This window comes from Coenobita brevimanus, chromosome 71, assembly GCF_032717465.1.
Source record: "Coenobita brevimanus isolate Jiangsu-jjx chromosome 71, ASM3271746v2, whole genome shotgun sequence".
Taxonomy (NCBI): Eukaryota; Metazoa; Arthropoda; class Malacostraca; order Decapoda; family Coenobitidae; genus Coenobita; species Coenobita brevimanus.
This window is the reverse complement of record NC_137024.1, coordinates 23,181,990-23,206,088: the sequence shown is the minus strand read 5'-3', so window position 1 is coordinate 23,206,088 and position 24,099 is coordinate 23,181,990. Positions and strand designations below refer to the sequence as shown.

Genomic DNA, 24,099 nt, shown 5'->3' with positions numbered 1-24,099 from the left:
CAGTTCTCTCAAAGAAGAGGGAGAGTGGCTAAGTGTGGTTTGCCACAAGGGCATGGGAAGTAATTCCATGGTGTGCATTATTTGTTATAAGTGGGTGCACAAGAGATGTAGTGCTATCAGAGGTAGACTGTGAAGTAATGCTGATTCTGTGTGTGCAGTGTGTAGGGGAGAGCATGTGGAGATTGTCAGGCATGAAAGGATTAATCTTGCTGGTGAGTCTCTCGAGTGTGTGGAAGAGTTTTGTTACTTGGGAGACATGTGCTGGAGGTGTGGCTGGTGCTAGCTCTGTGGCTAGAGTGAAGAGTGGTTGGAAGAAATTCAGGGAGCTGTTCCCTCTCCTGACACTGAGAGGGTTCTCCCTCCATGCTTAAGGGATCTTTGTATGTGGCATATGTCAGGAGTGTAATGCTGTGTGGTAGTGAGACCTGGGCAGTTAAGGAAGAGGATATTCATATGCACAAATGTACAGAAATGACAATGTTTAGGTGAATACGTAATGCATCCTTGAATGTGAGACCTGGGGGGGGGGGGCTAGTTTATGATGGAAGAGTTGAGAAGAAGGATGGGACTGGAGTGCATTGGTGTTGTGCTGAGGAGAGATAGAGTGAGATGATCTGGGCTTGTGGAAGGGATGAAGGATGACAATTGGATACAGAAGGTGAGAAGTGTATAAGCCTCTGTGGTACAGTGGCAAAGTGTGCGTTTTCATACATTGGAGAGCGAGGGTATTTTACATGGGGGAGGTGGTGGCTCAATCGGTAGAGAGGTGGTCTGCAGTCGCACTGGACCCAGGTTCAAATCCCCGCTGGGGAAGGGAACAGTTTAAGGATTTGAATTTCGTGAAATCAGACTTTACTGATCTACCAGAAGACCTGCTGACATGTCGTAAAAATACCCCTGCTAATACCAATACACCAGTCCTGTATGAGACAGCCCTAGCAAGTATTCAATATGGACGGTGGGTGTTAGCGCCGAAGTGGTGACATGTAGAGAGGTGTATGGTATGTAGGAGGACTACTGGACCTTGAGAGCAGGCTGTGAAGCCTAAGCCCAGAGTCGGACTCATTAAAACACACACACACACACACACACACACACACACACACACACACTGGGGAGCTGCAAGAGGCAGACCGAAAAAACTTGGGACAAGGCCATTGAGTGTGGCCTAAGGGATAAGGGACTAAACAGGGAGGCTGCTAGAGACTGAGCAGTATGGGCAGCTACCATTAGGTAACCAAAGCCAATGCATGCAAGCATGTTGGAGCCTTTACAACTGAAACATACTGATGCCATACCCTGTGAGGACTGCCTTGACAAAAATGATTCTCAGGCATTTTTGTCCCCATTCAGTTGCAACCTCTCTCCCCATGACACACCACCCTTATCTATCCACCCTGTTATTAGCCTCCAGCTCTATCTCCCAACCATCTCACTGTCATATATGAGGCGCTCTGAGCCAGAGGGGCGACCATGCATTTTGCTTATTTTCGGTAATTAGTTGTTAAACTTTGACATGGCTAATTATACAATGGTAAAATTATACTTATATGCATTTTATTGTTTAGCTTGAAAGTGCTAGCCCAGACGATTAAAATAGTGGTACACATGACATGTTTAAAGTATATTACAGTTTGGTAATCTGATGTCAAAGCAAATAAGCAAAATGCACAGTTGCCCTCTGGCTCGGAGCACCTCATATGTTCCTAGTCGATCTCTCACATCTGTATACAGTACTCTCTCACCCTGTTTTTAAACTCCTCTTCCTACTCCCTAACACCTCACACTGATGCACTCTCACTCATTCCTTTTCACCTTGTTCTTGGTCTCTCCCTTCTTCTCCTCCCAAATGCCTCACTCTTATACAGTTTCCAAGTCAGGCTCTCTCTTCCTCCAACATATAGTATTCTCACACATTATTGCTCAACCTCATTTTCAGTCTCCCTCTCCTTTATCTCCCAACCACTTCACTTTCATACAATCAAACTCTAACTATGCTACAGCTAAGCCACATCGGTACTGCTGTTGCTGAGTCTCCAGGTTCATCTGAGTATGAATGCAGTAGACTGCAGGCTGAATTACTTTTCTCCTACAGTCCTTACTACTCCTTTTAAGGGATACTGATCAAGTTAAGGGACAATTGCATAAACTGATCACCAGAGCCACCCAGCCACATCAGTGCCACCATGGGAAGACAACTTTCTCCAGCACATTAGAGTAAATATATAAATCATAAAATTAATAAACCTGTGTGGCAAGGATAGAAAATCACTGAATGCTGTAAAGAGCTTTTATGTGTAACAGTAGGTGAATTCTTACTGTAAATTAAAGGTTCAACATAAGTGTTGATATCACCATGATACAGGAAATTTTTTTTACATAATGGAGTGTTCCAAAAATATTACAACTTATGCCATGTAATGTACAATGTGTTGCTGTGACAGAGTAGCTCCAGTTTAACTGCAGGAAAGCAAATGCCCCAGCAGGGCCATCCCATGTAATGAACAAGAGTTCCCTTGCAAAAGACAGCCTAGCCACAGGGAAAAGTGTGGAGGTCTGGTTCCTGGATGAATTTTTCATTTGGATCTCTTCATGCACTTAACAGAGGCACCATAGTAGGCTCCATATCACTGTTAGTTAGTTATATGGTTAGCACCCAGTGATGCAAATGGTTTCCTGGGTTACTGGAAACCATTATGATTATTGCTCACTGTAGTCACCTAAAGGTAGCACTACACTGCATAAGTGGATGATGAGTGCCCCCCTCCAACTACTAGTACAGTACAGGTGTACTTCAATATATGATACCCCTAGATGCAATACCCTGGCTTAATGATGGGGGTAGAAATACCACCACACCCCGCCTAATGATGGCCAAATCCCCGTTTAACGATGGGTTTTGATTTTATAAAATATATTTTGAAGATGTTTTAGACTAAAATTGTGTGTTTATGTTGATTTGTAAACTATTTTTAAACTTACATTAATGTGTTTTAGCCACAGGTGGGGTGAACATCATCATTTTGGGGTACAGTTTACTAAGCTTGATTTTTCCAGACTTATATATGATGATTCTCAGATTTTGTTTTGTTAGTTTTCGTGAGTTATTTACAGGTGTTAGGCTTAGGTTAGCTTCTTTTACAGCTCTCAGGCCATACAGATTGCTTTAAACTTGTTCTGGGGCTCATTTGGGTGAGTTTTGGACTTGGATGGGGGAAAATCCAAGTCTGAAAAACGCATCCCCTTCCTTTACATGTTAAATCTACCCAGATAGATGATACCCGCCTAAGGATGGGTTTTTACCTAACCAACTGCATCATTAAACTGAGGTATACCTGTACAGCAAACCCTCGACACACTGAACCCTCTTTTAATGAATTTTGGTTTTAATGACCACCTTGAGCTGGCCGAAAGTTATGTTCATTTAACAAATTTTGTTTGGTAACAGAATGGACACATGGGAAACATCAACCAGTGTACCCTACACACACACACACACACACACACAAGAATCTTATGAAAAAAGAGGAGTTCAAAAATGTATGGATAAAAAGATGCCTAACACAAGAGGAACTGGAATTACTGAAAGAGAAAAGGGAGGAAGCAAAAACAAAAAATGAGGGAAGATCAGAAGAGGAGAAGAAGAAATCTTTTTACAAAGTAATAGGAACAAGTCAAGAGTGAGAGCAGTGGAAATGAGTTACTTGAGAGGAGCATGTGGAGTGACGTGGAGGGACAGGTTGGCGAATGAAGAAGTGAAGGAACGTTGTGGGGTAGATGTGGATGTGGTTGAGAAGATTAGGAGAAATACACTGAGGTGGTTTGGACATGTGGAGAGAATGGAGAATGAAAGACTGACTAAGAGGGTGTATGTAGGTGAGGTGGAGGGAGGGAGAGGGAGAGGTAGACCGAGGATGAGGTGGAGGGATGGAGTTGGGAGGTATATGAGGGAGGGGGGGGTGAGTTGGGGGGAGGGTAGTCAAATGGTGGGTGACAGAGTGACTTGGAGGCGTTTTGTCTGCGGCCACCCTTTGCGGGATTAGGGCGTCGGGCTATAGATAGATAGATAGATAGAATAGGATTGCAGGTACGAAAGTGGTACACAAACAGGATGGAAGAAAAAGGAGGAAGGTAGTAGAACCATGTCATGACAAGTATATAAACAAGATGATAAAGTTGATGTACTCAAATGTGGATGGAATGGTATCTAAATTACTAGAGATGAATGATTATGTCAGAGAAAATGAACCACAAATAATATGCCTAACTGAAACAAAATTAACACCAAGGATATCCAGTGACATACTAAACTTAGAGGAATACAATATATGGAGAAGAGACAGAAATTTAAAAAAAGGAGGAGGAATTATAATATTAACTAAGAAAAATCTAAAAGTCAAGGAAATAAAACTAGATATACCATCACAAGTAGAACTGATTGCAGTAGAAATCAACACATCTGAAGGTAAAGTAATTGTAGCCAATTTGTACATGCCACCTAGATCAAACACATGGGAAAGAGACGAATATGAGGACCTGGCAGAGAGTACAATTCAGAGTATAAGATCATTGCTACATAAAATGGAAGAGAAATCAGAAAGAATTATACTAACTGGGGACTTCAATACAAATATAAATTGGAATACTCTAGATATAAATAGCCAAGAAAGCTGTTGGGACCAAAAGCTCCTGGATCTCGTACAAGAGTTTTTCTTAACGCAACATGTGAGGGAAACAACCAGAAAAAGAGGACTTGATGTACCTTCAGTGCTAGATCTAATATTTACTAGGCAAGAAAATGATATTGACAGTTTAATTTATCACCCTCCACTCGGCAAAAGCGATCATGCAGTACTAAATTATACCTTCAGGATAGCATATGACATAGTAAACAGCAATTACAGTTACAAAAAGAGCCTAAACTATAAAAAGGGAAATTATCAAGACCTAAAGAAGTATTTCTTAGAAGTTGATTGGGAAAATGAGCTTAGAGGACAAGATTTAATGCTGTATATAAAAAATTTTTGTGAATTTTATGAAATAGGAGTCCAGAAGTACATCCCACAGCATAAAGAAGCAGATAAGAAAATACAGAAATGGTTCAATACAGAATGTAAAAAATCAAAAGAAAGAAGAGATTTGTTGTGGAATAGATACAGAAGACATAATAGTGAAAGGGCGTATAATAATCACAAACAGGCAAGAAACGAATATACAAGAATAAGGAGGGAAGCCCAAAAACAGTTTGAGGAGGATATAATAAATAAAAGTACAGTAATCACTCCAATATCCAACGTAATAGAGCCACAGGTAGGTCCGGTTATTGGTTTTGTCTGGATATCGGGCCCCAGCTTATGGACTTGTACTTATGGACCTTAACTCTGAGAAACACCTATACAACTCCCTCTGGACATGTATAGCACCTATTTAAGACCCAAATCACACCAATAAGGCACATAAATGACTGAAATAAATGCAAGAGAAACACAAAATGAGGGTTTAGAAGTATGTTCATACATTAATAAACATTCTGGTACATATGGACCCTAACCTAGCCTAACTCAGAAAAACACATTCCTTCTGCACATGCATAGCTACTAACACCCTATTCACACCAATAAAGGACATTAAAGAGTGAAATGAGGTAAGTATAGTAGGGAAAAAAGTACAGTATGAAACATTCTGGCTACTTACAGCAAGTCCCTGGCCACCTCGATGAATAACCGCCTCCTCTCGGACTCTGACAGTAAGAACGATTTCCTGAAGCACTTGCAGTACACTCTTCCTGAAGTCTTGCACTGAACTTAGTCAATAACACACAGAAGTCCGTTCTCTTCACAGTGTTCATTTTTGTCCAAATAATGCTCCATTGTAACTTAGTGTTGCACTTTAACTTTTCCCAATTTTTTTTAATTTTCCAAAGCCAAAACAAACAAGTCTATTTACGTTAAATTTTTTTTCTATTGAGTCTCTTCTCTAACAACTTTAAATCCTTAACACAAAACACTGTTTTTTTCACTACACAACACTCAAAATTCCCGTGTGGTCTAGTGGAGAAGTTCTTGCTGTTTATTCACTGTCAGAGTCCGAGAGTATCACTGGCAGGTGACCTAGGGGTGCATTGCTGGGTCGTGGTGATGGCGTACCCACTGCAGAGGACTCTGAAGAAAGCCGCAAACTCACGTCGAGCGGTGACTCCACTTTGGCTGATGTGCTGGGCTGTGGCTCAGAGCATGAGGGCCTGTCTTGGGGAGGCAACGGAGTGGAGCCAGGGCTGGGCACAGCAGGGGTCACGGGCCTGAAAAAACTGTCAATGGTTGATTGACGCAATGACCGACGATTCTGACGATTGATGATGCGCTGCCAGAAAGCACACATTTCCTCCACTAATCCCAAGGGCCCCATCTCCCTGTCGTAGTCCGGGCGTTCCAGGTAGTCTAGGACGAACTCTAGATGTTCCTGGAGTGCGCTCAACTTGGGGATGGCTGGAATAGTGTCCTGCTGAGAGGAGTCCGCATCATCGTCGCCTTCCTCGTCGGAATCTTCAAGTTCGGTACTGACACCAGCAACCGAAGACGGGATCTCGATATCAGACAACATCTGATACCCAGGATCGCCCTCATCGTCATCCAACCACTCATGAACATCGTCCACATCAACATCGTCGCCGTGTGTACGTAGCCGTGCATGGAAGTCATCCACGTCAAAGCCAAGAAAATCGTACTCCACATCCGTTCCGAGAAGCAGACGAGACCAACCATTTTCAAGAGTTTTCACAGGGACTTCCTTCCATGCACTAGCCCAGTTGTACAGCGCAGACTTGATGTTGTAGCGGCGAAGGTTTTCCAAAGTCCGCTTGCCTCATGTGTCCTGTCCCTCCCTGCACTCGTCCTCGTCCTCGAGAACAACCATCACCTCGTCCAGGAACTTTCGACGGTATAGGCGCTTTGTTGCCATGATCACTCCTTGGTCCATTGGTTGGATGAGAGCAGTCGTATTAGGTGGCAGAAACATGCACCTAATACAGCCATTCTCAGCAACCAAGTCCTTGTCGCACGGGTGGGCAGGTGCATTGTCGAGTAGAAGGAGAGCCTTTACCTGGTCGCGCGGGATTCCCAGTGTCTTCGTCTGGTAACCTTGACGAAGTGATGGTGAAACCAGTCTTTGAAGATCATAGCTGTGACCCATGCCTTCAAAGAATGGTACCAGACGACAGGAAGGACATCCATCACCCCACGAAGGCACCGAGGCTGCTTTGCACGGCCAACAACAACGGGCTTAAGCCGGTGCATGCCGTTAGCACTGGCACAACACAAAGCAGATATCCGTTCCTTGGAAAGCTTGCGGCCAGGTACACGCTTCTGTCTCATCGGCTAGAGTGTTCGTTGGCAGCGAGCGATAGAATAGGCCAGTTTCGTCAGCGTTGTAGACTTGACCGAGAGTTAGGCCCTCCCTGTCAATCAAGCCTTTCACCTTGCGCCGAAACACGTCAACTCCATCCTCGTTAGCGTCCAATGCTTCGCCATGTGCTTTACGGTTGGTAAGGCCATGTCGCAACTTGAACGCGAAGAGCCAACCCTTGGATGCCTTGAAGTCTAGGGCGTCGTGAAGCCTGGCGAACTTCCCAGCAGCAGCCTTCAGCTCCGTTCCACGTACCATTACACCAGCAGCACATTGCTGTCGATACCAAATCAACGTGGATCGGTCGATTTCTGCAAACTTGGGGGTAAACATAACCTTCCTTTCCACGATGCGTTTGCTTCTCGACGAGGTCAGCCGTGTACTGCATGAGTTTGTCTCGGGACCGCTTGATATCGAACAAAGTAGACCGGGCCAGGTTGTACTTCGCGAAGAATGCGGGAAGAAGACCAACCCTCATCCACTTTCTCCAATATCTCCCTCTTCTTCTCCAGAGTCAACACCACTCTCTTCCGTTTCTCAGGTGGCGGGGCCATCATCACACACACTAAGAGGAGGCCCGAGAGCAGCAGGAGGCCCTGCAGCAGGTAGGGCACCACCACAAAAGCGATCACGTGGGCAGCCATTACGAGGAGCGTACACTCGTGGTGAGAGACAGGCGGGAAGTGGGGAGGATGCAGCGGCGCTCTATCGGACGTCGGAGGAATGACGCGCCAAAACAATGCTCTCCCGCGGCGCGTGCGGCAAGTTCAAATTACAGACGGGAAAAAATCGTTTTATTTTTAAAATTTTTTTGGGTTTTCGGACCATTTTGGGAATGTTGGATCCCAGGACGATTAGGTCCGGGTAGTGGGGATGTTCGATTATTGGGCGTCCGGATATTAGAGTGATTACTGTAGTGATCAACCAAAGCTGTTTTACAGCTATATCAGAAGCAAAACCAAAGTAAAAGATATAATACAATCCATTACGGACGAGGGAATCACTTATACACAAGAGAAAGATATTTGTGAAGCACTAAATAAGAATTTCCAATTAGTTTTTCAATCAATCATTTCCTGTGGCACCCCACGGGATGCATAGGATCTCAATGAACTCTCTCCACCAATATTTGTCTCTTGCCATCTCCTTCAGGTCCCACCAACACTCCTCTCCTGCTTCTTTTTTCATTGTCCTCAACCAGGTTTCCCTCGGCCTACCTCTACCTCTTCTTCCTCTAGCAATCCACTCTGGCACATCCTGTATTAAACAACCTTCTTTTCTGTATATGTGCCCCAGCCACTTCCAGCGAGACAGTCTCACATATTCATTAAATGGTTCCACTCTCGTAATATCCCTTACTCTTTCATTTGTAACTCTGTCTTGCCACTTTACCCCAAGAATCCTTCTCAGTATTTTATTCTCAAATCCTAACACTTTCTGATCTGTTGCAATTGTACAGTGCTCGTCAGAAGTATGGGGCGCCCTGCGTCCCTCCTGAGAAACAAACCTTTCAACATTGAAAAAACATATAAATAATGCATTTTATTTACCTTTAGTGCTTCGTAGGGTAGCCTTTACGTTTCTTCACGGACCTGAGACGTCTTGGAAGTGAAAGGGCGAGGCTCCTGAGGTGCTGGAGGGGTATTTTGTCCCAGGAGTCACGAATGGCGGCTTCCAGCTTAGGCAGAGAGCTCACGTCCTTCCCTTGGAGACTCTTCTTTATGAGGTACCAGAGGTTTTCAATCGGGTTAAGGTCTGGGCTATTTCCTGGCCAGTCTGTCATGAATGATACCTCGCAGTCACGAAGCCAATTGGTGACCGATTTGGCCTTGTGAGCAGGTGCACCGTCCTGCTGAAACACTCGTGCACCTGTTAGCTCGAAGGAGTCTGGTAAATGATCACACAGAAGCTCCAGGTAAACATCCTGATTCACTCTGAGGTTCTTGGGAAGTACAACAAGCTTCCCCAAACCCTTCCCTGAAAAACAACCCCATACCATGAGTGAATCAGGATGTTTAACTGTGCTTTCTACATACCGTGGGTCAAGTGGGTCACTACCTTTGCATGCTCCTCTGTTACAGGTAACACTAAACGTTGCCTCATCAGACCACAACACTGACAACCATTGCTCCTCACCCCAATTTAGATATTTATTAGCAAAGGCAAGCCTACGAATTCTCTGGCTGCTAGAGAGAAGAGGCTTTTTCACAGGCCTGTGACTTGTGTAACCAAGCTCATGCACCCTACGAGACACTGTTCTCACTGACACCTCACCAAACACTTCTGGGTTGCTCTCCTTAATTTTCCTTGCACTCACACAAGGATTAAACTCCACTGCACGTTTTAAAACATTAACAGACCTTGGGGAAGTTTTCCTAGGCCTACCAGACCTCGGTTTCTTTGTGGGAACTTCACCACTGTTTTCCTCCCGAAACCGCGCACACCAACGACGCACTGTCGATCGTCCCACACCAACCAATTCACTAATTTCCTTTGTCTGGTGGCCTGCCTCCTTTAGAGCAATGATCTGGGATATGATTTCACTCGATAGTTCACGGATAGGTGCCATAACAAAGTTTTGAAGGCCAAAACACTGCGGGACACTCGGTAAAAAATGGCGCAATTTGAGAGGGACACTCGGCGGAGTTCCTCTCTCTCAGGCAGCCCGTGGGCAACTGAGGCGGGAACCAACCAGCGCGTCAGAAGGCCTCAGGCTACCGTGACGTCATGCTCGGAGCTCAAACTTGTGGCTCAATTCTTACCCCCAAAAATGGGGTGATTCTTTTTGGGCCATAAGTATTGCGCGCCCGGCGGACATCGCTGAATACTTCTGACGAGCACTGTACTGTACCATGACTCATGCCCGTAAATTAAAATGGGTCTAACCATGGCCTTGTAAATTTTCACTTTAGTATGTACCAAAAGCATATTATTATTCCAAACAGATTTCAACATTCCAACAGCTCGCCAAGCCTGTCTAATCCTCTCCTCAATTTCATTGTTTAATGATCCATTAGATGATACAATCGTTCCCAGATATTTAAAGTTTTCTACATTCTTCACCACATTATTCCCAATTACACAATCGATTTGGTTCTCCACGTTCATATTAATAATTTCAGTCTTTCCACAATTTATTACCAATCCCACTTTTTCTCCTTCCTCCACCAGACAATCGAGCACCCTCTGCATCTCGTAAATACTTCCGCAAATCAGTACAATATCATCAGCATAGTCCAAATCCATCAGCTTCTTATTTTCCTTCCAGTTAATTCCTGCACCTGTTCTCCTTACAACCTTTTTCATAACATAATCCATAACCAAAACAAACAACAATGGCGAAAGAACTCCTCCTTGAATTAGTTTTTACAGAAGAAAAAAATTTTGAGAGGGACTATGTGGAACATGCATGTCCACACATACTACCAGATATACAAATAGCAGAAAAAGTAATACAGGAGGAGTTAAGTAGATTAGACAGAGGAAAAGCAAGTGGTCCTGATGAAATTTCATGTTGGGTATTACGAGAATGTGCAAAGGAGTTAAGTAAACCATTATTTTTAATTTTCAAAAAATCCTTGAGTCAAGGTAAACTACCTGATATTTGGAAAAAAGCAAATATTGTCCCCTTATTCAAGAAAGGAAATAGACAAAATCCACTCAACTACCGACCAGTATCACTGACCAGTGTTGTAAGCAAGGTATTAGAAAAACTTATAAGAAAAGCTTGGGTAAATCATCTAGAAGAACACAGTATGATATCAGAAAGACAGTTTGGTTTCAGAAAAGGAAAATCATGTGTTACTAATCTGTTGAGCTACTATGACAGAGTAACAAACACAATACAGGAAAGGGAAGGATGGGTGGACAGTATCTATTTAGATTTCAAGAAAGCTATTGACACAGTACCACACCAAAGACTTTTATGGAAACTGTACCATCAAGGAGGAATTCGAGGCAAACTGTTTTGTTGGATGCAAGACTTTCTCATAAAAAGAGAAATGAGGACAGTACTAAGAGGAAACTACTCATCATGGAAAGAAGTGACTAGTGGAGTACAACAGGGTTCAGTGCTGGCACCAATCATGTTTTTAGTGTATATAAATGATATAAACAGTAACACTGGAAATGAGAGCTATCTGAATATGTTTGCAGATGATGCAAAAATACAAAGGAGAATTACTAACACAGACTCTTGTAAAGAGCTACAAGAAGAATTAAATAAACTTCATGAATGGAGTAGTACATGGCAAATGGAATTCAATGTGGACAAGTGTCATGTAATCAAGTTTGGTAAAAGTGGAAAAAGACCTGATTGGGAGTAAAAGTTAGGAAATAAAACCCTATACACATCGGAAAGAGAGAAAGACCTAGGTGTGATTATCAATAACAGACTATCTCCGGCTGACCACATCAGCGAGAAGGTACGGAACATGTATACACTGCTTGCAAATATGAGAATAGCATTCACATACATAAATGAAGACATGTTAAGAAGGATAATAACATCATTCATTAGACCAACCCTGGAATATGCATCAGTAGTCTGGAGTCCTCATCTCAAAAAGCATATAGAGAAGATTGAAAAAGTTCAAAGGGCCGCTACAAGATGGATACCAAGCTTAAGGGACCTAAGCTATGAAGAAAGACTAAATAAACTGAATCTACCAACACTACAGGAGAGAAGGAAAAGAGGTGACATGATAATGCTATATAAGTGCATATCAGGAAAGGAGAAAATAGACATAAATGATTACTTAACATATGGAGAAGCATCAGCAAGAGGACACTGCAAAAAACTGCATAAGAAGAGAGGTGATAAAGACGTAAGGAAATTCAGTTTCCCAAACAGAGCAATTGATCAATGGAATGCACTATCGAATGAAATAGTGTGTGCCAAAACAATTCACAAATTTAAGGATATGTACGATAAATATGGTTTAAGACACGGGACAGTACGAGCTTGACTCATTCCTGTAAAGATACAATTAGGTAAGAACAATTAGGTAAGAACACACACATACACATGTAGGCATTATATAGGCACTAGTATACACCTCATAACACAATGACTATATATCTCATAAGACAATGTACAGGATGTAGTGTCTGCTGGAGACATACACAGCTTCTCACTAGAAATGTCAATCCACATAATGTATATCCACAATCATGTTGTCCCAGATCATCAAGAATTCTCAACATATGAGGTATCTCAAATAATCTCTTCTTAGTCCAGACAGCCAAGAATTTCATGACGTATTCAAACACGTGGAGTAACCAGCCCTACTCGGTTAATCCACCTGAATGGAAATCTACCACACACTACATCACACCACACATCTTGTCCAAGATGTTTATAATGTTGGAGAAATTCCCTTCAGATCAGAAAGGGTTGGAAAGAAGGCCTGATAACACGAGGGCCAGCTTTGTTTCACGCTACGTTATGTTGTAAATCTATCTATCTATCTATTGCAAGATGCCATAATCCCATAAGGAGTGGCCACAAACAAATCGCCTCCATGTCACCCTGTCCCCCGCCATTTCACTGCCCTGCTCCCAGCTCACACACCCCTCCCTCATATACCTCTCCACTCCATCCCTCCATCTCATCCTTGGCCTTCCCCTCCCTTTCCCCCCCTCCACCTCATTCACATACACTCTCCTTGTCAGTCTCTCACTCTCCATCCTCTTCACATGGCCAGACCACCTCAATGTGTTTCTCCTAATGGTTCCTATCAAATCCACATCCACACCACAACGCTTCTTCACATCCTCATTTGTCAGTCTGTCTCTCCATGTGACTCCACAGGCTCCTCTCAAATAACTCATTTCCACTGCTCTCACTCTTGACTTCTGTCCCTTCAACAAGGTCCAAGCTTCACTTCCATACATTAGAGTTAGTATCACAATACTGTCATGTAGTAACTTTTTCACTTCCATGCTCACTTCCCTGTTTCTTATCACTGCTTTCAAGGAACCAGCAACCATTCTTTCCTGTTGTACCCTTTCACACACTTCACCCTCCAAACTTCCATCCTTACTCATCATACTCCCCAAGTACTTAAACGTACTCACATTTCCATTTCCTCACCATGCAACCCCACTGTCCATTCACTGACTTCACCTCTCTCAAAGACCATCACTTTACTCTTACCTACATTCACCTTTAGATTCCATTTCTTACACACTCTCCCAAACTCATCCACCAAGCCTTGCAGCTCCCCTTCGTCTTCACTTAGCAACACAGTATCATTGCAAACAACAGTACAGGGAGTTTCCAAATACTGCCCCCACTCATTAGGGTCACTCCAACACCCACTGCCCTACCTTGTACCTCTTTTATTACCCCATCCATATATAGATTGAAAAACCATGGAGACATGACACATCCCTGTTTCAATCCAACCTTCAAGTAGAAAAATTTACTCTGTTCACTATCCACATGCACTGCAGCCTTAGCACCCTCATACATACTCTTCACAGCATTCAACAACCTCCCATCTACTTCATACATCCTTAATACTTTCCACAATCCTTGTCTATCCACCCTGTCATATGATTTCTCCAAATCCATGAAGGCCACATACAACTTCTTACCCTTCTCTAGAAACTTTTCCACTAAAGATCTAAGAATGAATATCTGATCTACACAACCTCTCCCCTTCCTAAAGCCTCCCTGTTCTTCTCCAACTAATTCCTCTGTTATTTCCCTAACTCTGTCAATAAGTATCCTATCATATACTTTTCCTGTTACACTAAGAAGACAAATGCCCATATGATAACTACACACTTCTTTTTCCCATTTTCCTTTGTACAAGGGAATATTTATCCCTGACTTCCAATCCTCCGGGACTCTACCTTCCTCCCAGGCCGGTCTGCACATCTTCCACATCCATTCTACTACTGTCTCTCCCCCATGCTTCAGCATTTCACCACACACTCCATCAATTCCTGGGGCTTTCCTTATTTTGATTTTCTTCATTCCTTCCACAACTTCCTTCCTAATTATTTCAATTCCTTACAGTGTTCTCTCCATCTGCTCACTTTTTCTCCCTTGTCCACTAGTAATCTACCATTTTTATCTTTCACTCCCCAACTAACTTCACTGTCACCCTGTCTAACTCTCTTTACCTCTTTCCAGGACATTTTCTTACATTCCCTCCACTTTACACTCAAAGTCCTTTCAAATTCCTCATCCAGTATCTTCTTTCTCTCTCTTATTAATCTTTTCACCTCTCTCTTCCTCTCTACATATAACTCTCTCTTCTGTCTCTCAATTTCTTCCCACGCCTGTTTCTCATCCACTCAATATATGCTTTCTTCTTTTGTGCCACAGCCTTTCTCACCTCTTCATTCCACCATGCTGTTCCTTGCACCCCGTTTCATCTTCTCCTCACCCCACACACCACCTCACATGCTGGACAGATTTCTTCTGTGAATATCTTGCACACACCTTCCACGTCCCCCATCTGCTCCAATTCATATTTACCCAATCGCTCCTCCACTTCTCTCTTATATTCTGCCTCTTTCTCATCCTCTTGTAACGTTTCCACTCTCCCTGCATATACTACCTCCTCCTGTCCTTCCCTTCTTCTATTTGTCCATTTCACTTCGACACTGATTTTGACCACCAACAAGTGGTGGTCGGAAAGTCCACTCCCCCAGCTCCTAAATGCTCTTGCATCCATTACACACTTTTGCATCCTTTCATCCACACACACATAATCAATCACTGCCTTCCGTTGATTCGGTTCGCCACCCACTCTTATCAACACTCACCATGTATACCTATGGATCATTTTGTGCCTGAAGAGGGTATTGGCTATCACCAACTCCCTCCCGGCACAAATGTCCACTAAAGCACTGCCATTCTCATCTATCTCAGCAGGCACACCCCACTCACGAATTACTCCATCCACCTTTCACATTCCCTACTTTACCATTTATATCGCCAATCAAAAACAATCTCTCATTCCTTTTAAACTTTTCCATGCACACCTCCACATTTGTCCAGAACTCTTCGCTCATTCTGCTTGAATGATCTTGCATTGGCGCATACATGCACACAATCGCCCACAGTTGTAGTCCAACTTTCAATCTTACCCACACAATCCTTGAGTCAACTGATCCATACTCTCTTATATTCTCCTTCCATCTGTTACTCACCACAATACACACTCCTTCTTTTGCCCTCTCATTCTCACCTACTCCCGCACATATACCTCATCCATACTCCCATTCTCTTACACTCTCACCTCTCCATTTAGTTTCAGTTAATCCACATGAATCCAGTTTTGCACCCTCAAACACCAGGACAATCTCTCTTTCACCTCATCATTTCCACCCCTTACATTCCAAGTCACCATGCGTAACATGTCCTTTGTTCGGTCCTTAGTTGTCATCTTTTGGTCAGTCCTGGTCCGAGGCTTCTTGTTCGTATTTTTAGTTAGTTGTTTTCCAGGGAGGGGTACTAACCCTTCACCAACCCACTCACTGTCACGTAGGGAACACATGTTGTTGGTTATAAGGTTACCACCCAGCACTGTAAATCACAATTCGATATAACTGTACAATAAACTCCGTAACTCAAGAGTGCTCTAACTCACCTCTCTGATACACAAAGGGGGAGGGTGAGAAGGAAAGAGAGAGAGACAGAGAGGGACCTACCTATTCACTCTGGCTGATGACACACCGTGTAATAAGCAGCAACAAGTTCGAGCCATACTACGTCTCATGACTTTATTCTGACAGTGCTCTGATGATCTACAACCGACCTCCCTAAAAGTATCCACAACCACGCTGTCGAGATTGGTGACAGCGGTAAACAAAGCCAATTAATGTCTCTATCAACAATCCTCAATCAAGCTACAAGCAAAACAGAGAGCGAGAGCTGGCAGAGCATCAACGCAACTTAACTTCGCCCCTAATTGCTCCTGACCACCTCAACCACAACTCCACGATTTACGAGAAACAATAGCAGCGATAAACTACATCTATCAACAACTCTACAAGCCTACAAGCTAATCTCAACAAGTAAGGAAAATCAAACATAAAGTTAAGAAGAAGAATCAAATAAAGGAAGTGAAGTGTGTGACATCTGAGTAGAGCACAGGACAGCCGACCTACACCATTCTACTCCACCACCCCACCACAACCCCCACCACTTTTCCCCATCACCATCATCTCCACCACCAAGAAGAGGTGAAACGAGTGTCTTGACCTCGCAGTGATGACCAAACGATGCTGACGTGTTGAGCTGTATCAACAATCTTCAACACCAACACCTCCCTCACCACACCTCACACCACGACTGTCTCTCCACTGCTGTTCTATTAAGTTGATTTAATCTAACCAAGGTTGTATTAGTTAACACTTAGTTAACAAACCAAGCAATTATATGAGGAACTCGATGGAGGAGGGGCTTAATTGCCAAAATGACATTTTGAGATAACAGCATTTGAAAGTTTGTAAGATAATAACTCTGTAATACCTGCACTGATTTTGTTGATTTTGGTCTTAAAAAATACCTCTAGTTAATGCCTACTTGGGTTTTCAAGTTCATGCTGCCATTATATTTTTTTTTAAATAAATTTTATTTCAACAGGGTAGGAAGATGCTTCACCACAAAAACAAATTATGAAAGTCGCCAAAACTAGTCTAATGAAAGATTATGTGTACTGTTAAGATAATACCACATTAGGTCTTAGTTAACATGAGTAACTGTAACAAAAAATAAAGAAAATTAAAATTATGGATGACCTCACTCTCTGCCCCATTGCAGCTAGATATAAACTGTGAGGAAAGGAATATTATTGTCATATAATTAATATTACTGTATAGTACTCACAAACACTGGAGTCCTGATGATGCTTGAGTGGGTGGTGGGTGTGGAGTGGGGTGTTAGTAGTAGTGGAAGTGCATTTTGGGCATATAATGGTCAGGTTGGGGGTGTCTGTTTATGGGATTTTCAACCTTGTTGTTAGGACGTATATCCATACAATTTTAGCAAGAAATTGAACTTTAAGACCAGGTGAACATGCTGGTGCATGTAACTCAAACTGGCCGATTTGGCTGATACGCCCTCCCTCCAGGGAGTGTCTCACACATTCATCAACATAAATATTACCAAGTACACAGTGAGAGACAGTTACACAATTTACACTGATATAACTGTAATTTTATAAGCAATCAAGAGAAATGTAGAATGTGATTTAGTGTGTAATCCCATTATGCTAAGTAAAACACCTAAATCAGTGCCTGAAGGATCAGTATTGGCAGTGACATATACCCTAAAACAAAAACCAGAAAACGATCAACAAAATATAAATTACAGAACACCATCTGAGACACATGAACAAGCAGAAATCCCAAACTCAGGAAACAAAACAAATACTAGATAGAGAAGATAAATAGCAGCAAACAGATGCAATTTACATTGAAGTAAGTAATGATGACACTTGGTCAGAATTTTCCCATGTAGATGGCAAACTTTATAAAAATTTACCTCCAACTTACTATAACTTAGACCATAGAGTATTAAGGTCAGGAAAAAACAAAAAATTTCCTGCAAATGACAACTGCAAGGAAAACACTGTAAAGATGGCTAACTCTGATGGAGCAGGCACCAATGTAGTACCTTCTCCACAAAATTCCAGTCATACTCCACTTCCAGTGTATATTTTTCATGAAGACAATGATCTCACAAAATTCTCTGGTACTGAAGAAGACAAGACTGACAAACGCACTTACTGAACAGTGTCAGCAATATTTCATTAGGAGACACATTACAGATGAGAAAGGAAAAATAGCGATTTTCTCAGCTAGAATAAACCAAGAACAGTGTCAGCACTATTTCACTAGGAGACACATTACGGATGAGAAAGGAAAAATAGCGATTTTCTCAGCTAGAATAAACCAAGAACGATGCCCAACTGGCTATTTGCTCAAGTAAGACAAGCTGTTGAGAGCTTCAATCAATCAATCATTTCCTGTGGCACCCTCGGGGATGCATAGGGCCTCGATGAACTCACACCACCACATCCTATCTTGTGCTAACTCCTCAAGATCTCCCCAACACTCATCTCCAGCTTCCCGTCTCATTGTCCTCACCCACGTCTCTTTTGGCCTTCCTCTACCTCTCCTACCAAGTGCCACCCACCCTGGTGTACCTCGTACTATTCAACATTTGAGCAATTTAAGACAGAAGCCCAACTGGCAATTTGCTCAGGTAAGACAAGCTGTTGAGAGCTTCAACATTTGAGCAATTTAAGACAGAATTTCTCAGGAAATTCTCTGGAGGCAGGAATTTTCTTGGTGGTATAACCCCAGAATTACACAAAATTGTAGACCTACTAATGCAAAAACACTCAGGCTCAGATCTAGGGGAAATAACAGCAGATATTTCCACTATTATGAAAACCTTGTTAGCTAGCCTAGAAAACTCAAACCGGGTCATAGATGATGATAATATGTCACCAGTGCATGTTGCTGACATCGCTGGCTACATATCAGCCGTATGCAAATTTCCTGACAGGGTGTTAAAAATCACCAAAACCATCCCATATAATCCAGGAATGTGTTTACTTGATTTTATTTATGAGGTGGAATTAAATTGCAGCAAAGCAGGCATGACTGACACATCACAGGCCAACAGGACAGGGATCAATGTGCTAGAAATTGTAGCAGGGATTAAGTCAAGTCCTGGCATGGACCAGAGACAATCTCGTCCAGTTCACAAACAAACACGCAGTCAAGTTGGTTCAAGGACTCGTTCCCGCACACAAACAGGGCAGTACAAAGTCTGGCCGAAATCCCAGTAGATATTGGTCGGCACAAACAAATGGAAGATCACCTCGTAGGTTGAACTCAAGTAACACGCTCTGTTACTATTGCGCAAATCCTGGTTACACAAAATCTGAGTGTTACATTAAGAATAAAGAGGACAGGCAAAAGGGAAAAGGGTTTGAACTGTATTACAGGCACCACAAATCTTACGGTCACTGGACCTCAGACTGTAAAACAATAGAAAAATTGGTATCCATCTATAGGTTGGGGGAAGGTCGTACCAGCACAAAAGACGATGACACATAAAACACCCAAATAAACAAATAGTCAACATAGGAAGACTCTTTGGAAATGAAAGCATTTTGGTCTCTGCTTTATGTGAGGAGGAAGAGATTTCATTATTTTTGGATTCAGGCTCACCAATGAATTTAATAACACAAGATGAGTTAGAATGAATTTTTTGAAATAGAAGAAAAGTGACATTTTGGAAAATTCAGACTTAAATTTATACACAGTTGGTGGTAGGTGGTGGCGACCATCATCCACTCACTTGATGTAGTGCTGCCTACTTCTTCCTTAGCCTTTATTATTCTTTTTCTGTGTCTGCCCTCCTCTCTTCCTATTTCTCCCATCTTTCCTGTCACTTCTTATTGCTTTTCTTTCCTTTACAGGTGGCTTTACAATGAGTGACAAGCCAAATGGTTTCCTGTATACCAAGAAACCATTTACAATGCTGGGTGGTAACCATATAACCAAACCATACATGCCCCCTAGGTGTCAACAAGTGCGTTGATGGAGGGTTAGTGCCCCTCCCCGTAAAACAAATAACTCAAAATCAAATGGCCACCCCTTATGGGATTTTGGCGTCTGGCAATAGATAGATAGATAGATAGGATGGTAAAGAAAACCAGTTATTGGTATGATTGAGTTAAACATGAAATTTACAGAGACCACAAAATCATTAACTACCACCTTTTAAGTAGTAGAAAAATTATCAATTAGAGGAAATATGTTCATTTCATTCATTCATTGCCAGACGCCATGTATCCCAGACGGGGTGGCCAATGGCTGAGAGTTAATGTTTTACAGGGAGGGGCACTAATCCTCCACCAACCCCATTTGACACGTAGGGATGCCAACAGCATCTGGTGTTCCCAGGCGGTCACCCATCCAAGTACTAACCAGCCCCAACGTTGCTTAACTTCGCTGATCGGACGGGAAGCGGTGTATTCAACGTGGTATGGCCGTTGGCTTGGACTAAATACCATGAGGACACAAAATATAATATTGATGCCCCATTTCAATGGAATTAACTATGACAGCAAATTCATAGAGGAAATTTCATCTCCTGATACTACAACAAACAATTATAGAAAAGCTATAGTCACAAGAGCGATTACACACAACACAAAAAAGGTAGAATCTCACGTACAAAACGAAAACGGGCGGTTAGACCAGCCGTTACAAGCCGACACCCACCCCTCTCCCACTCACCCACAATCCAATCATGACTCACTCAGCAAAGAATTAATTATGATATAAATTTACCAACAAAATCATTCATGCAAGTTACTATTAAGAGTTAACTGAGAAATTATAATGTCATTGCACTAAAAGAGACTATTAGAATAAATGGACTTTTGATAGAAAAAGCCCCATGTTGGGTAAATGACAAGGGTGAGACTGATGTCATTTTAGCTAACACCATGAATGGAAATGTGCAGATTAAGAAAGAAGCCTGTACAGTATTTGTAGGTTAGAGAATTGCCCAGCCTCTCTACGCAAGGTGACAGTAGAGGGAGCGTCAAGCAGAGTAAACTCATCAGACAGAGAGTGCAAAAAGGAGCACTTGGTTTGCTCTGATAATTCTGATGTGGAAAATGATTTATTCGATGTACCACAGAAACATCGACAGGCTGTTGCATTACCTGGTGAAAACTTAAGGCGTACAAATCTAATCCAACACCATATTAACGTAAAACGGGATACACAACCAATCTATGTGCCAGCATACAGAGTTGCACACTTACGATGTGCACGAGCAAAGCAGTATGAGGATGAAATGCTAAGTTTGGATATCAATGAACCTTCCCATGGAATGCACCACTTTTCTTTGTACGTGAACAAAATGGGGAAATGCAGGCAGTTGTTGATTATTGCAAACTTAATCAGGAAACCATTCCTGACCGTTTTCCCATGCCATTGTTAAGTGATGTCCTGCACAATATTGGACCAGAAAATATGTTGTTAAGTGAAGATGAAGGGGAGCTGCAAGGCTTGATGGATGAGTTTGGGAAAGTGTGTAAGAAACAGAATCTAAAGGTGAATGTAGGGAAGAGTAAGGTTTTGGTCTTTGAGCGAGGTGAAGTCAGTGAATGTACAGTGAGGTTGGATGAGGAGGAGATGGAAAATGTGAGTATGTTTAAGTACTTGGGTAGTGTGATGAATAAGGATGGAAGTTTGGAGGGTGAAGTGCTTGAAAGGGTACAACAAGGAAGAAAGGTTGCTGGTCCCTTGAAAGCAATGATAAGAAACAGGGAAGTGAGCATAGAAGTGAAAAAGTCATTATATGATAGTACTGTGACACCAACTCTAATGTATCGAAGTGAAGCTTGGATGTTGTTGGAGGGACACAAGTCAAGAGTGACAGCAATGGAAATGAGTTATTTGAGAGGAGCCGGTGGAGTCACATGGAAAGACAGACTGACAAATGAGGATATGAAGGAGCATTGTGGTGTGGATGTGGATGTGATAGGAAGCATTAGGAGAAACACACTGAAGTGGTTTGGCCATGTGGAGAGGATGGAGAAAGAGAGACTGATGAGGAGAGTGTATGTGAGTGAGGTAGGGGTGGAGAGAGAGAGGGAGGGGAAGGCCAAGGATGAGATGGAGGGATGGAGTGGAGAGGTATATGAGAGAGGGGGGTGTGAATTGGGAGCAGGGCAGTGAATTGGCAGGGGACAGGGTGACTTGGAGGCGATTTGTTTGTGGCCACCCCGTATAAGGGATTAATGCGTCTGGCAATAGATAGATAGATAGAAAATATGGTCTTTTCTACAAACGACTCATGAAGTGGCTATTATCAGATAGGCCTACATAAAGAATCCCGCAAATACACTGCTTTCTCTACAGACAGTGAGCATTATCAGTATAAGAGAACGCCGATGGGATTATGGACAGCTCCAGGCACATTCCAACAACTAATGAATAGCGTACTGTCTGGAATATTGGGTGATGGTATATTTGTCAACTTGGATGACATCATAATTGCAACACACACAACAGATGAACACCTACAGAAATTAGACTAGCTCCTACACAAGTTTGCCAATACAGGTATAAAAATTAAGCTGCCTAAATGTAAATTTTGCTTTAAGAAAATACAATTTTTAGGCCACAGACTAGATGCAGAGGGGATCCACACCTCTGAGGACACACTACAAGCAGTAAGGGATTTCCCTGAACCCACAAATGTGCATGAAGTAAGACAATTTTTAGGGTTCGCCAGGTAATACAGTGCGTTTATACAACAATTCTCTCACATAGCAGAACCATTATTTCACCTACTGAAAAAACAAGCGATATTTCAGTGGGGAGAGGAACAAAAAACAGCATTTAATGAATTAAAAGATAAACTTACACGTGCACCTTGCATGGTCTATCCTAATGTCACAAAACCATTCATAATTTGCATAGATGCCTCCCTCAAAGGTTTAGGTGCTGTATTGATGCAAGAGGATGAATGAGGTAAATACCAACCCACTGCTTTTGCCAGTAGACAAATAAATGGAGCAGAGAAAAATTACTGTACAACAGTACAGTAATATTTGCTCTACAGAAATTTCATGACCTTGTGTACGGATATGAAATTCACCTATACACAGACCAGAAGCCTCTCGTGAGCATGTTCCAAGAAAAACTCCTCTCTGGGAGGAGAGCATGATGGAAATGTAAAATCCAGAATTACAATGTAAATATTCACTACATAAAAGGTAAAGTAATATGGCAGCAGATGCCTTATCGTGAAATCCGTCAGCCAATGTAGCTACAATAAGTCCAAGTGAATCATTCTCCAACAATGGTGAAATGATCCCTACAAATCAAGAAATCACACAGGCACAGAGACAGGACCCAGTATGGTCTAAAGTAATATCTGTTACCACTTAAATAATTCACATTGGTAAACAATGCCTTACATAGGGTAAATCCAAGACAACCAAATCATAGACAAAATATTAGGCAGTTAGTCATTCCTAGTACAATGATACCTCACATTTTAAGGATAATACACGATAGTCCACATGCACGGCACCCTGGCAAGAATAGAACAGTCAGGCAGGCCTGGATGTCATATTATTGGCCAACGTTATGCAAAGATATATAATCATATAGACAAATGTGAGTCATGTGCAAGACATAAAGGTAACACAATATTACCTGCACCTATAGGGAAATATCCAGTACCTAACCAAGCATGGGACAATGTCACGGTTGATTTACTTAAATTACCCTTAACTATCAATCACAATCAGTATCTTTTTGTTGCTACTGATCATTTCTCACGATATGTGATCTTGGTTCCAATTAATGATCAAACAGCAGAAACAGTCAGCGGGTATTCATTGATAGTGTTATCTGCAGGTTCACCACACCGAAGATGGTAATAAGTGACAATGGTGGTGAATCTAACTCTGAAACTTTGCAAGAAATATGTAAACAATACAGTATAAAGAAGGTTAATGTCTTGGCCTACCAACCAGCTTCCAATGGATTGGCGGAAAGACAATAAAAATAATATTAGATGTACTACGGCACATTCTCAATGAAACTTATGCAAACTGGGATGACTGGATCCCCTGAGTTGAAGCAACAATTAATTGGGCAATTAACAAATCTATAGGAGATACACCT

At 42.3% G+C, this 24,099-nt stretch overlaps 1 protein-coding gene and 1 non-coding gene across 2 annotated transcripts in view; both read right to left on the bottom strand.

Moving 5' to 3' along the window:
• LOC145406702 (ankyrin repeat domain-containing protein 16-like) overlaps positions 1–24,099 on the bottom strand; it is a 437,213-nt gene that overhangs the window by 25,113 nt on the left and 388,001 nt on the right. The gene's annotated exons all lie outside the window — the stretch shown is intronic.
• LOC145406953 (5S ribosomal RNA) lies at positions 20,322–20,440 on the bottom strand. The gene has a single exon (XR_013898620.1). It is a non-coding gene; the product is annotated as a 5S ribosomal RNA (ribosomal RNA).